At 52.4% G+C, this 14036-nt stretch overlaps 1 non-coding gene across 1 annotated transcript; it reads right to left on the bottom strand.

Annotated features, from left to right (window-relative positions):
* Positions 1-9870: 9870 nt before the first annotated feature.
* On the bottom strand, positions 9871-10053 carry LOC118518522 (small nucleolar RNA SNORA73 family). The gene has a single exon (XR_004908670.2). It is a non-coding gene; the product is annotated as a small nucleolar RNA SNORA73 family (small nucleolar RNA).
* Between the last annotated feature and the right edge of the window lie 3983 nt (positions 10054-14036).

Below are 14036 nucleotides of genomic sequence, written 5' to 3'. Positions count from 1 at the left end.
TTAGTTATAACTGGACTTGTCCAGGGTCCCAGATCAGTGCTCCTCAAACCTTAACCTGTGTAAGAATCCCTGGGATCTGGGTAGCATGCAGAGTCTGGTTGGGTCGATTCTGCATTTTTAACAAGCTCTCGGGGGCATGCTGCTGCTGCTGGCGAGAACCCCTCCGAGAGCACCCAGGTCCTAGGGAGTAAATGCCTGAGCCGGGATCTGCACCTGGGCCAAGCCTGTCGGGTTCCTGGGCCCGCATCCTTGCTTCTCCACAGCCACGGACTTATTCCAAGTTCTCCATGGCTTTCAGTGAGAGAGAAGCCCTCCCTGGGAGTTCCTTTCACGGTGGTGAGGTCTGCAGTAACAGGCTGTTCTCTTCCTTCCCTGAACAAAGGTGTAGCATCTTTAAAAACAAAGCATTGCATTAAGCCCCTGCTTGGTGGTAAGGCATGATTTGGGAAGATTGGCCGCTGCCCTCTGGGAGCTGGTAATCTGAGATATGATGTGTTTGGGGAAAACGATAGTGCTGTTCCTTCTGTTTCTGTGGCTCTGCTCACCCAGTCCCAGGACATGCACTTTGACATTGCTCTTACAGCTTCTTTAGTTTCATAGTAGTTCATGCCCTTTGAGAATCGAATGCCGATATGGGCTCAAAATAATGCACACATCGCGCATGTGCACCCACTTTGCATACGGCCTTAGTGGCTTTCAGGCCTCCCACAGACCATCTCTAGACACCCCCGACCCCACACTTCTGCAGCAGAGCCTACTGAGACATTGGGGCTCCTCTGAGGTCAAGGTGTTCTCTGAAACCACCCCCCACAAGCTAGACCCACGATACCCACCCAGAACATCTACCCCAGCAGATCTGGCTCTAAGGGCCACCCCAGGAGAGCCACTTAAACCCCCCACCCCCACACCTGGCACCTCACTCCTGGTCAGCCCTCTGGTCCAGGGCAAACCAGGCTACAAATGACAAAAGCCCTCCCCATCCAAATTCTTCGCAGGCCTGGACACCTGCCAGAGGAACCACACCCTCGATGCCAGGGCTGTTTACTCCATGGGAAAATCAGTCAGGGTCAGGGGTCTGGCACCAGGCAAAGCAGACGGATCGAGGAGAAACCAAATATCCTTGCTTACGTCTCCCTATTCAAGTTCTATGGGCAAAGGAATCTTAGAGGTGGGGGTGGGGCAGAGGAACTAAAAGAGATCAAAGCCGGCTATTTGGAAATCAAACCCACCAGCAGTTTTGTCTAAGACACCAGACGACACGCATGCTGTGTGAGCTTCACTGGGGCTGGCTGATTTGAGAATGTGCTAGAACCCTAAGGGGGGGTGGGCTGCAGGCAGGAAACACAGCATTGCTTATGTCTGGCATCGCATATGTCTGGGGGGTAACAGTTCAGATGACCCTGGGGCATCAACAATGGAAAGCACAGAAGGTCAGGACAAAGCTGAAAGGCCCCATGGAACCATCCCCGTCTAGCAGGGGAGTTCTGCGATGGGACCTTCAGGCCCTAGCTCTTTGCCCTAGTTACCTTCATTTCATGGTTGCAAAGGTGGGTGGGTTAAAACCTCCTCACCCCAGAGTTAGAGATCCCAGAGCCCCCCTCAGTGTTTAACAAACCTCTCCGCCTGGAAGTTCTTCCTTAGGTCTATCTCAGATTTCTTTGGCTAGTACAGAAGTCAATTCCCCCTAATCCAGGATTCAGCCAACTTTTACCATAAAGGGCAGGTAAATATTTTAGGCTGTGTTCCCATAAAACTACTCGTGGAAGCTGAGATGTGAATTTCATATCATGTTCACATGTTACAAACTACTATCTGTCGTTTGGTTTTCTAAAACCCGTTTATAAATGTAAAAACCTTTCTTAACTTGCAGATTACCCCAAAACAGGCGGCAGGTTGGATTTGGCCCACAGGCTATCATTTGGCAGATTCGTGCTCCAGTCTACTGGTCTCAAACTTGGCTGCCCGTTAGAATAATTTAGGGAACTTTCAAAGGTACTGATGATGCCCAGGTGCACCTGCAGAGGTGCTGGTTTCATTGGTCTGGGTTGTGTCTGGGCTTCATGTGTGTTCAAGGCTCCCCCAGGCAACCCTAATGTACAGCTGGGCATGAATTCTGCCCTCGTCCTCCGGACTATGGGAATGCTGCTGGTGACAAACGGCCTGCTCCACCTCTCACCACCATGGTGACCTTAGGAAAGTTACTTGTGCCTTGATTTCTTCATCTGTAAAATGGGAATAATGACTCTCCCGTCATAGCAGTGTTGTGAGAAGTAAACGTAAAATCCTTATAGCGTGTTTAGAACAGTGCCAAGCACATAATAAGCTCCCAGTGTTGGCTAATTTGTTTTCTAGGGTAATTTTGGTAGGTGGTCTGTTCTTTGACAATGATCTGTCAAAATCACCACTCAGGCTCCTTCCCCTGCAATACTGGGGCCAGGAGATGCTCCTGTAGGAAAGAGAGGGTGGCGTGCTGGGGTCAAAGAAGTTTGGAAATCTGTTCTGGACTCAGCCCGAGGCAGCAGGTACAGATCCCGGGTGCGGAGGCAGAGTGGGAAGAGGTGTAAGTGGTATTGGTCTGGGGTGGGGTTCATGAGTTTCAAAAAAATACAACCAGAGGGCGAGCTGAGCAGAAGGCCAAGTGGAAACCAGTAGGTGGTGGTACCATGGGTGGTCCGTGCCCTCCTGCATTCCTTCTGCAGAGTCTTACACCATTCCCCAGAGGTGCGCACGATTCCCACGGGACTCCTTTCTGGGATTCGTCCGGCCATGTGAAGAGTAGCCCCCAAGCCTGCTGGGAATGGGCTGAGGGGCACAGGGTATGAGGGACGAGCCTCATGGGAAAGTGACAGCTTCGCTTGCCCCTTGAGGGGTGACTGAACCACAAGTCAAATCCCAAAGCCACGACCCCTTCCACCGCAGAGATGGATCCTCACTTAAAGCCATATTCAACACACCGAATAAAATCTAGTGCTGAGAGGGTGGGCACAGCCTTGAATGGGATTCACTTTGCAGCAGGAGAGTCAGTGAACTGACATGTAACCTGCAAGGAACGTGTTTATAAGACAACAGAAGAGCAAGGAAAGTGGGTGCCGGGAGGGACACTGAGAGGAGCCAGAAAAGCAAACCATTTAGGATTTCATGGGGCTGGCGCCATCACCTCCATGATCACCTTTCCTCTTCTGGGAGACAGGAGTGCGTGTGTGCGTGTGCGTGTGTGCGTGTGTGTGTGTCAGGGAGGGGGGCGGCAGGAATTGGTTTGCAGAACCAAGGACCTTCATTGCAGGGAGTGTGTTTTCTGAATTCTAAGTCAGGACGGGTAGTTTGATACAGGATCCTCAGCCTCTTCTGGGTGCGAGAGGCTTCCTAGTCCCTCTTTATGCAGTGTGGTCCTGGACCAGCAGCAGGGAGGGCATCACCTGGGAGCTCGGCAGAAGCACGGGGTCCCGGGCCCCATCCCCGACCTGCTGAACCAGAATCTCAGGCGGTGGGCCTCAGCCATCTGGGTTTTACCAAGTCCCCAGGCCATTCTTGGGCACGATCAAGTTTGAGACACGCAGGTCTATGATCCATAAGGGGAAACAGAAAAGTTGGATGGTCAGGGACTTTTGGATGATTCAGGGCATTTACCTTCAGGTGTGAGTTGGCAAATCGGAGATCCGGTTTGCCTGGTTAATAACCAGCAGTGACAAACTCCCAGGCTCTGAGCCCCTGCCTCCTGGGCTGGGAGTGGTCTATTTTCAGAGGAAATCAAGTGGAGCACCTGGGGTGCCCCCCCCCACCGCAGTTGCAGTCATTGGGTTTTCTGACTCTTGGGAACTTCCCTGGGGTGCTGTGGTTCCTCTTTAAAGTGTGGGGGCAGCAGGGGGAGGGGGGTGCTATGCCCTTGTAGTCCTGTGATGGCGTGTTGCATGCGCTCTCTTGAGCTGTAAATAAAGAGCTGATGGTTAATTAGCTGCCTTCTCATCTCTCTCTGCCTCTCCCGGAGATGATCTGTGTGTGCAGGCAGGGAGCATGCTTGGGGCGTTTGGAGGGGACCCTAAGCCGAGTATTTCCTCTGCCACATCTTTGAGCATTTGCTCTGAGCTCAGCAGTAAACGAGACAGAGTCTCTGTCCTCACCTGGACCTCATCGTGCTCCTTTAACCAGACCTCTTGGTGGGAATTTCATATCTTGACCTCCCTCTCCATTTTAGGGTTGGGGCAGCTGAGGTCCCAAAGAGATGACAAGGCTAGTCACAGCAGGCTGGCCTCATTTGGGGCCTGGGTGGCCACGTGCAGGGAAAAGCAGATGCCACTTTCAGCAGGATGGGGATAAACAAAGCACAGCCTCCTGACGCCGGGCCTGGGCAGGCTCAGATGCCATCTTGGGAAAGGGCGTGAATTGGCCAGGGGGGGACCTGGCTCAGCACCGAGAAGGCCATCTCTTATCTTGGTGGCAGCTCCAGCCAGTGCCACCCGCCTCCGCTGACCAGGCCCCGCCAGGCCTGGCTGATTGTAATACAGAGCAAGGCTGTGTTATGGCTCTCAGTGGCTCCACGTCCCGAAGCCAAGCCGGGGTCCAGACTGTCCTGGGGAGAGGCCCTTAAGGGCCTGCTGTCCCTCTGGGAATCTCCCTGCCCAGACACCACGGAGGGACCGGCTTCTGCAGCCTGGACGCGTGGGAATCCAGAATGTCCCAAAACATGGGCCAGGGATTCCCAGCATCAGGATCCTCTGGGGGAGAAAACCCAAGTTTCTGAGCCCCACCTGGGCCTGGGCCTCGGAATCTCTAGGGATGGGGCTTGGCAAGCTGCATGTTTGACGAGCCCCCTGCCCTAGGTTTGAGAACTGCATCATCAAACCTTCCTGAGAACTCACTTTCCTCCCCACTCAGGCCCCAGGTGGCTGGTGAGCCTCTCGCTGGGGATGGTTCTAGGGAATCGAGCCCAGAAGCTCCCCTTTCATAGAAGCCTCAAAAGTCCTTCCCTCGCTGGCCCAGCTGCTCAGCTCTGCCATCATAGTGCAAGCCAGTCATAGACAACACTGAAAACGGACATGCACAAATGAATGAGCATGGCTGTGTTCCGGTAAAACTTTATTCACACAGAAGGGCAGCAGGCTGGGTCTGCCCATGATCTGTAGGTGCCACCCCCTAAACTATACTGCTGACTCCTGGGTCCATGTTTTGCAGAAAGGTATGCTAGGCTTTTAAAAACCCCTTCTGTCCTGGGACGTCAACTCAAATCCATCTCTACTCATGAGGGCCGGAGCAGTGCCGAAGCGAGGAGTCAAAGCCAGTTGAACCCAAGGCCACAGGGATTTCAGCTCTCTGCTGGCAGCCTGGGCGCTGCCCTCAGGGGATCAGGTAGCTGGCTTGGGGGTGTATCAGCCAGGGTTCTCCAGAGAAACAGACCCAGTGGAATTTGTATTTATATATCTTTAAATGTCTGTGTATTTGTATATATCTTCTATTTATACAGATTTATTTTAAGGAACTGGCTCACACTGTGGCAGGGGCCAGCACGTCTGAAATCTGTAGGGCAGGTCAGCCGGCCAGAAACTCTGGCAGGAATTGATACTATAGCCTCGAGACCACATCTCTTCTCTGAGACCTCAGTTATCGCTCTTAAGGCCTTCAACTGATTGGACGAGGCCCACCCACATGATGGAGGCTACTCTCCTTTGCTTGGAAGTCAATTGTTTGTAGATGTTGACAAATCCACAAAATGCTTTCACAGCAGCACCTAGATTAGTGTGCAGTTAAAGCCTCCCATACTGCAGCTGGCCCTGTTGTGACAGAAAACTGGTCATCACAGAGTGGCGTCTAGAGCTCAGCTCCCCAGCTCTGGATCACAGCATGTGGGCACACGGCAGTTGTCTTTGGTGTGTCGTGACATCCTGGGCTTCCTCAGTCCTTTGTCAGCCTGAGTGTCAGGTGGCAGCAGTGACCGCCGTCTGTCATGTAAGTGGGCACGCATGTCTTAGTGTCAGGACTATTCTGGTGGGCGTGGCATGGGGGCAGGTGTATGACAGACACTTGGGTAAGCAAGTGGCTAAACAGAGGCGCTCCTGTCCCTTCACCCCACCCCTCCGTGATGGCGTTTCCTGAAACCCACATATCTGTGCCTGGGGGACCAGGCTGGTGATTGGTCCGTCCAGCAGGTCAGGCTGCTCAGCTCTGGGCACTGTGGTCCTGAGCGGTCTCTCCATGCCCCAGCCTTGACCCTGTGGCAGTGGCTGGCACAAAGCAGAATGCGTGCTGAGAGAGGGAATACATTCAGCCAAACACAACTGTGAGCTCATTTATTGAGCTGCGTCCACGGCCAGAGGCACCCTCCTCTTGTATAGTTAGAAACTCGTAGAGCCCCCTTTTCAGAGCAGGAAAACGAAGCACCGAGAAATAAAGGTCACTCGTCCAAAGTAGTGCAGCTACTCGATAGCAGCGTCAGGGACCCCAGTCAAGTCTCTCTGACTCTAAAACCTGAACATGTCCACCGATGTCACGTTGCTTCTCAAATGCCACATGTTTGCTGAGCACCTACTAGGAGTCGGTCACCGGTCCTCCCTATCCCCCACTGCCCCACCCACACCCCAGGTCACAGGAGCTGCATGGTGCATTTGGGGTCACCAAGGCTGCTGCAGGGCCAGCAGGGGACAGGAGTTCTGCTGGGCAGGCCCCAGCCCCGGGCTGCCAGAACTGAAGATCTTGCACTCACCAGGCCGCCCTCTAGAAAGCCCCTCGGGTTGAGATCCCTCTCAGGGGCTTCCCAGCAGGTAGAACCTGTGGAGGTAACCTGCCTGATCCCGGCACCCACTTCCCCATTCTTCTCTTATGTCTCCCCCCACCATGGGCGCAGGCTCCCTTACTGTCCCCCAGCGAGGAACATGAGCCCTCACGGACCTGCCGCAGACCTGGACCCGAAAGCCATCGGCACTGAGCTGGCCCGGCAGAAGGGTGTGAAAGTAAACACCAGGATAAAGCCCCGCAGCAGATAGGCACCTTGGGGGCCTCGGGGCCCAGGGGCCATAACTGGCCTTGTTTGTGTATCTGAGTGGTCACTAAGGTGCTGTTAGAGCCCTCCGATGCCTCCCTTGAAATTCCAGCCCCAAGCATGCGGAGAGATGGGAGGCCAGACAGGTGGTAGCCTGAACTCAGGACAGACCGACAGAGCCGGGACAGGCGGTGGGAGGCAGGAGGCACAGAGTTAATGAGAGCCTGGGCACGCGCACACGCACGCACGCACACACACAATGACATGAAGAGGGTTGCTGGAGTATGGCCCAGGGGGATGAAAGCCACAGGGCAGAGCATACTGGCAACAGCCTCTTCTGTCTGCCTTCCCTCTGGCTAGTGTCGAACACAACATCTGTTTCCAAGAACAGGACACAACTTCGTTTTCTGCTTCTTCCACGCTCACCAAGAGCCCCATGGGCATTCTGATGTGTTCCCTGATGCCTGATATGAGCTGCGGGCCTCTGCAGGGACAAGGTAATATCACTAAGTGTCCGGTGAGGCCAGGACGGGGCTCACCCCGCAGTCATGTTCATAGGACCCCGATGAGGTGGCAAAGCCACAGGGACGTTGGGAATTACGGGCTACATTTTTTTTTTTTTTTAAAGATTTTATTTATTTATTTATTTGACAGAGATTGCGAGAGCAGGAACACAAGCAGGGGGAGTGAGAGAGGGAGAAGCAGGCTCCCTGCCGAGCAGGGAGCCCGATGCGGGGCTCGATCCCAGGGCCCTGGGACCATGACCTGAGCTGAAGGCAGACGCCTAACAACTGAGCCACCCAGGCACCCTACGGGCTACATTTTAAAGCTCAAGGGGGAGTCTTCAAGGATCCTGAGTGGGGCCCACAAAAGTCGGCCATGGATGCTGCTGTAAGTTTGAATTCTGTGCCACTGGGACACATATTTCGGAATCAGCCCCCCTGTGTTTTGACTAATCACAAAAACAAATGTGTCCTCTACAGAGGACGTCCCTCCCACCTCCCGGCAATGTCCAGGCACCTCCAGAAAACCCAGGAAAAGAGAAGTAGCAGAATCGTCCACCCCGACTCCCTCTGGGCCCAGGTTGCCCCAGGATCGTGTCCCCTTCCTGGCTCTGAGTGAATGCTGCTATGGACACGGTGATTTTCCTGACGAGTTATATGGCGTTCAATACTTTCAGTATCTTGGCATCCACCAGGGACTGGGCTGAAGGACAGGGAATGAAGCCTGGGAGCCCAAGAGAGTCACCCCAACCCCAGTCCTACAGGGTTCCATTCGGTCCCATCAGCTCCTGCCCCCGTGCCCTGCTGTCTGCTCAGGGGAGCTGGCCTTCGGGAAGAGACAGAAGACCACAGCCACAGATCCAAAGGCCAACACTGACCAACAAAACTCCCAGGCCTCCCCTATAACCCCACCAGACCTTAGGCCAAGAAACACAGAGCCAGCATGTTTGAGACAAGCTGACACAAACACTGGAGGACAGGTCTCCAGATCAAACCCCAGAAAGAACCCCTGGGCCACCAGGGGCCACGACTCTGCTTCCAGGCCCTTCTCTGAAAGCTTCTTGCCAAGGGCCCTGCTTTCTGACAGGTGCGTGTGACTTTCAACAGGGTTTGGGTGATGTTCGCTGCTCTCTTTCTTCCAGTTTGATTTACCCACTTGGGAAAGGAAGTGGCTGGGCCCCATTGCAATTGTGGGCCTCCAGTGCATTGAGAACCAAATTTCGCTGGCTAGTGGGTGGGGAAGCATCTCAAAACCTTTCCATATTCGGTGCTTCCTTGGTGCCTCACACAGCGCCCCCGGGGACTCATGATCGCTGTCCTCATTGTCAAGATGCAGAGAAAAATTCGGAGGGATTAAGTGACAGACGAAGTGACATAGACACAAAGTGGCAGTGCTGGGGTGGGGGTGAGGGGGCGGGGTGAACCACGGTGTCTCTGCTAACAGGAAAAGGGGGAAGAGCATCTTCCCTCCATCAAAGGGGTGTTTCCTGGTGCCTCCATTCAACCGGCATTTATCGTGGGCCAGGACCTGCTGCGAGACGCTGCAAGATGCTGTGGGGTTTTGTTTTTGTTTTTATAGCAGCAGGGTAGCTATTTGCTTACTGAGCATTTATGAAGTGCCAGGAGCTGGGCCACGCATGTATGTAAATCATCTCACGCGACCCCCGTCACCCTGGGGCTCGGCATGGCTACTTAATTTGCCCAAATCACTTTGCTAGGAGGAGGCAAGGCGGGGATCCAAAAACACATCTTTACCCAAAGGACGCCAGCAAGCACAGGAAAGAGATGGGACGGTGTTTGTGATGCAGACAGGCCGCGTCTGAGGACCCCAGAGTGGGGGTCCCGCAGGACCTGCAAAGAGGGTCCTTGGCTTTGTGCAGGATGAAAAGCAGATGTGTGCCAGAGGAAGTAACAGCCTGAGTGACAGCGAATAGTGTGTGTGACAGTGTACTTCTGACAGAGTGTTGGGAGACTCGGAAAGGAGAATGAGTCTTGTCGTCAGCTGGGGCTAGGGGTTTCCATTGGAAAGGAGTCTAGGGGACGTGTTCCTTCGGGAATCCAGGGTAGGGTCAGAGCAAAGACGAGTGATGGTGAATAACAGGTGTTATCTTATAAATCACTGAAGGGATGGGGTATTGATGCCAGCATCGGCCGAGGTTTGTTGGAAGCTGATGCCCTGGAACATATTTGGGATCTGGCTCCTCTTAGGTGTTATCAGGTCTTTGGGGCCTAGGACAAAACTCAGAGAATGATTAACTTTTTTGCTTCCCCTGGAAGTGGGAACATAGCTTCTTTGGCTTATTTAGAGGCAAAGTAAAGAGTAGGAGTAAATGGGGCCCAGCAGAAAGAGTGGGGATGGAGCCTTTCTACTTTTTGTTCTATGTTTTTTTTCTTTTTAGATGTTTCCTGCGTGGTTTGTCCCCTCAGGCCTTGTCCACAGGGCTCTGAGAAGCCACAGGAATATGTAGGTGCAGACTCAAGACCCGGCTTCATCTCCAACACTGGGGAAAAGGATTGTACATCATGGGGCTTAACCCTGTGCTCCCCTACGCCATCTGGACAGCGCCCAGGTGATGTAGGAAAGACATTAGGGTTCGAAGCCAACGGCTGAGAAAGAATTCTTGAGATGTCTTTTGTGCAAAAAGGTGGTTTTATTAAAGCTTGGGGACAGGACCTGTGGGCAGAAGGAGCTGCACTGGGGTCATGATGAGTGGCCCATTATAGACTTTCAAGTTGGGAGGGGGTCAGGGATAGCGTAAGTCTCCCAGGTATTTTGGAAGCAAGGTTTCCAGGATCCTGAGGGGGCTAGCTATTGTTGGGAAAAGGTCATTTGTTACCGTCTAGTAAACCCTCAGTCATGAGACCCTTCAGATGTATATCGGTGGGTCCTATGCTTGGGGGATGATTGCCAACAGGTATCTTGGGAGGTAGAGATAAAGGAAGTTTCCAAAGGAATTTTTATATGTTAGACTTAAAGGATCCTGGGAGTCAGGCTAAGATTGCCTTTTGCCCTTAGCAAAGTATTAACACCGAGGCAGCTGAGTTCCTACAGCTACAGTCCTACAAACACTCTGCTTGTTTCAAGGACTTGTCAGTGGGCTGTAGGTGGTAAGGAAATGTAATTTTTCTTCTGCCTTTGTTTCCCACATCACAGGGAAAGGGACCTCCCAGGGTACCCACAATGCAATGCCTTTAATCAAACAGCATCACCCTCAAAACATTCTCAAGAGATTTCATTTTTTCCCATCCCGTACTACACAAGTGAATTTGAGGAAAGCCTGTTTAAAAACCAGTCATTACTATTGACTTCCTGGTGGTTCTCCTTAATGAGTTCCTCACTGTTCTGGCAGTACGCGGCTACATACGCCCATCTTCATCTCCGGTGCCGTGGAAAGGCCTCCTGCCTGACACCAAGTCCTCGGCATCCACGGGCAGACCTTGAGGGGGTATGCACGTTTTATTTACACGGCTCCCATGCAAGCTTTGCTCATTGTGACTTTGGCTAAGTCATCCGAACTGTAACAATTTCTCCATTAATAAAGTAGGAGTTGCTCCCTACCACATGAGAATTAAAGATGTGAAAAGAGAGACGAGCCTTGGGGTGTCTGGGTGGTTCAGTCGGTTAAATGTCTGCCTTTGGCTCAGGTCATGATCCCAGGGTCCTGGGATCAAGTTCTGAGTCAGGCTCCTTGCTCGGCCGGGGGCCTGCTTCTCCCTCTGCTTCTGCCCCTCCCCCCAGCTTGTGTGCACGTGCTCTCTCTCTCTCTCAAATAAATAAAATCTTCAAAAAAAAAAGAGAGAGAGAGAGACGAGCCTTTCTAAAACCAGCACCACTGACTGAATGGCTTCCTGGGCAGAGCCTGACTACTAGTGGTACCCTGAGGACAAGCGGAGGAGGGGGGTGGCTGGTCTTCCCAGTGCCTGTGATGGGAGGAAGTGGTGCCCACATATGTGTTCAGCTGGCACGTGCTGGTTCATTCCCTGAGTGCCTACCATGTGCCAGGCATGGGGCTGAGCACTGAGGATGCAAGACCCTCCTACAGCTCAGTCTAGTTATTTTGCATGTCTTTCTATATTGAAGGTACAGAGATAAAACTTGGCTGAGGCAGACAGGATTGGTGAGGGACATGATAAATTTATTTTTTATTTTTATTTTTTTTAAGATTTTATTTATTTATCTGACAGAGAATGACACAGTGAGAGAAGGAACACAAGCAGGGGGAGTGGGAGAGGGAGAAGCAGGCTTCCCATGGAGCAGGGAGCCGATGCGGAGCTTGATCCCAGGACCCTGGGATCATGGCCTGAGCCGAAGGCAGATGCTTAACTGACTGAGCCACCCAGGCGCCCCGGGACATGATAAATTTAAACTTGAATTCCAGAAGTGTGCTCACGAAAGCTATCACCCCAAAGCCTTGTGGAATATGCTTTGTGGGGGCCCATTTGTCCTCGCATAGTCAGGACTGGGTCATGGCTCCTTTGAGAATAGTCACTTTCCTTTGTTCCTGTGAGCTACACCCCAACCCCAGCCAGCTGGGTCTTGTGCCTCCTCCCCCACGCCTCCCGCCCCAGCTGGTCAGGATGAATGCAGTGTCACTGTGTGAGCCGAGCCGCAGGGACATCCCACAGACCCAGCCTTGTGCTTCCTCCACAATCTGTCTTCCCCTTCTTTGCCTCACTCCATCCTTTGCATCCCAGCCTGGGCTACATTTTCCTGAGATGGAGGTGGTGGAGCTGAGGGGCCGAATGTCAAGCTCCCAGAGCCAGACCTCCTCGGTCCCCAGCCCAGTTTCATACCAACCCGTGACTTGGGCAATCCTTCCAACTTCTCTTAACCTCAATCATCTTACTGTAAACAAGGATGAGGATAGTACCTGCACCATGGGGTCACTGTGGGAATTTACTACTGAGAATTGACTACAGACCATTTTTCACATTGTCTGCCACAAATTAAGTACTTAATTAATGTCCGCCTTAATCTAGTACTTGTTTTGCATTTTCTCCTCCTAAGGTGATCATGGTCTTATTACACAGTTATAGGCTTGGAAGAAACACCTCTAGGATCTGAGGTGGATGGGGACTGTTTCTTAGAAGAGAGTTGATGGAGGCCGCTGGGTGGCTCAGTCAGTTGAGCATCTGCCTTTGGCTCAGGTCACGATCCCAGGGCCTTGGGATTGAGCCCCGTGAGGGGATTAAGCCCTGCCTCAGGCTCCCCGCTCAGGGGGCAGCCTGCTTCTCCCTCTCCCTTTGCCACTCCTCCTGCTCCTGGTCTTTTGTGCTCTCTCTCTCTGCCAAATATATAAATAAAATCTTTTAAAAAGAGAGAGAGAGAGGGGCGCCTGGGTGGCTCAGTCCGTTAAGCATCTGCCTTCGGCTCAGGTCATGATCCCAGGGTCCTGGGATCAAGCCCCGCATGGGGCTCCCTGCTCAGTGGAGAGCCTGCTTCTCCCTCTCCCTCTGCCCCTCCCCCGGACCCCCCATGCGAGCTCTCTCTCTCTCTCACTCTCCCTCTCTCTATCTCAAATGAATAAGTAAATCTTTTTTAAAAAATAAAAAAGAGAATTGATAAATAATAATATAATGTTATAATATCCACCATTTATTGAGGCATTACTCTCTTCTAGGTATCACATAACCAATAATTAACAATAACTAGGGGCGCCTGGGTGGCTCAGTCATTAAGCGTCTGCCTTCGGCTCAGGTCATGATCCCAGGGTCCTGGGATCGAGCCCCGCGTCGGGCTCTCTGCTCTGCGGGAAGCCTGCTTCTCCCTCTCCCACTCCCCCTGCTTGTGTTCCCTCTCTCACTGTGTCTCTCTCTGTCAAATAAATAAATAAAATCTTTAAAAAAAAACAATAACTAATACTTAATGACAATAGTAGCCAATCCTGATTTAGCACTTACTATCTGCCAGGCCCTGTTCTAAATGCTTTTTGTGTATTAACAAATCCTAACAACCCTTTGAGGAAGATAACTATTAATGTCCTCATCTCACATATGAAAAAACTAAAGCACAGAGAGGCAAAGCAACTTGCCCAAGTTCCACCAGTAAGTGGCAAAGCCAGGATTCAAACGCCTCTTCCCCTGTGTGCTAACTCCGCAAAAATCAAACTAGGTGTAGCCATTTCCCAGCTCAAGATCCCAGTGGCAGGCTTTGGGGCGCTCTGTCCCCTGGGCTGGAGGACTGTATCTCCAAACAGGGCATCAAATTAGGCCAGTGGGCCCTGAAGCCCTGCAAAGGTCCCCCTTTCTTTGTGTCTGGAGACAGCACCTGTCTTGATCCGATTTCAGGACCCTCCCACTCCCCACCGCCAATCCCTGGCAGATTCTCAACCTCCCATGTGGTTTCTCCCTCCTGGAGACCAGCAAGCACTCAGACCAACCCTAAGGGGACCCTTACCCCAAGTGACTCTAATAAAAGCTGGTGTTCTCCAACTGAGAATTGTCTCTGGTTATGGGTGAAGGATGGGGTGGGGAGGGGTGGGGTGAGGGTAGTCAACAGCCTAAGAGAGATGCCAGGTAAGACAGCTCTTTCTTTCCTCAATTCTTCTCATTTACAATTGAGG

This window comes from Halichoerus grypus, chromosome 5, assembly GCF_964656455.1.
Source record: "Halichoerus grypus chromosome 5, mHalGry1.hap1.1, whole genome shotgun sequence".
Taxonomy (NCBI): domain Eukaryota; kingdom Metazoa; phylum Chordata; class Mammalia; order Carnivora; family Phocidae; genus Halichoerus; species Halichoerus grypus.
This window is presented reverse-complemented; position numbering and strand designations above follow the sequence as displayed.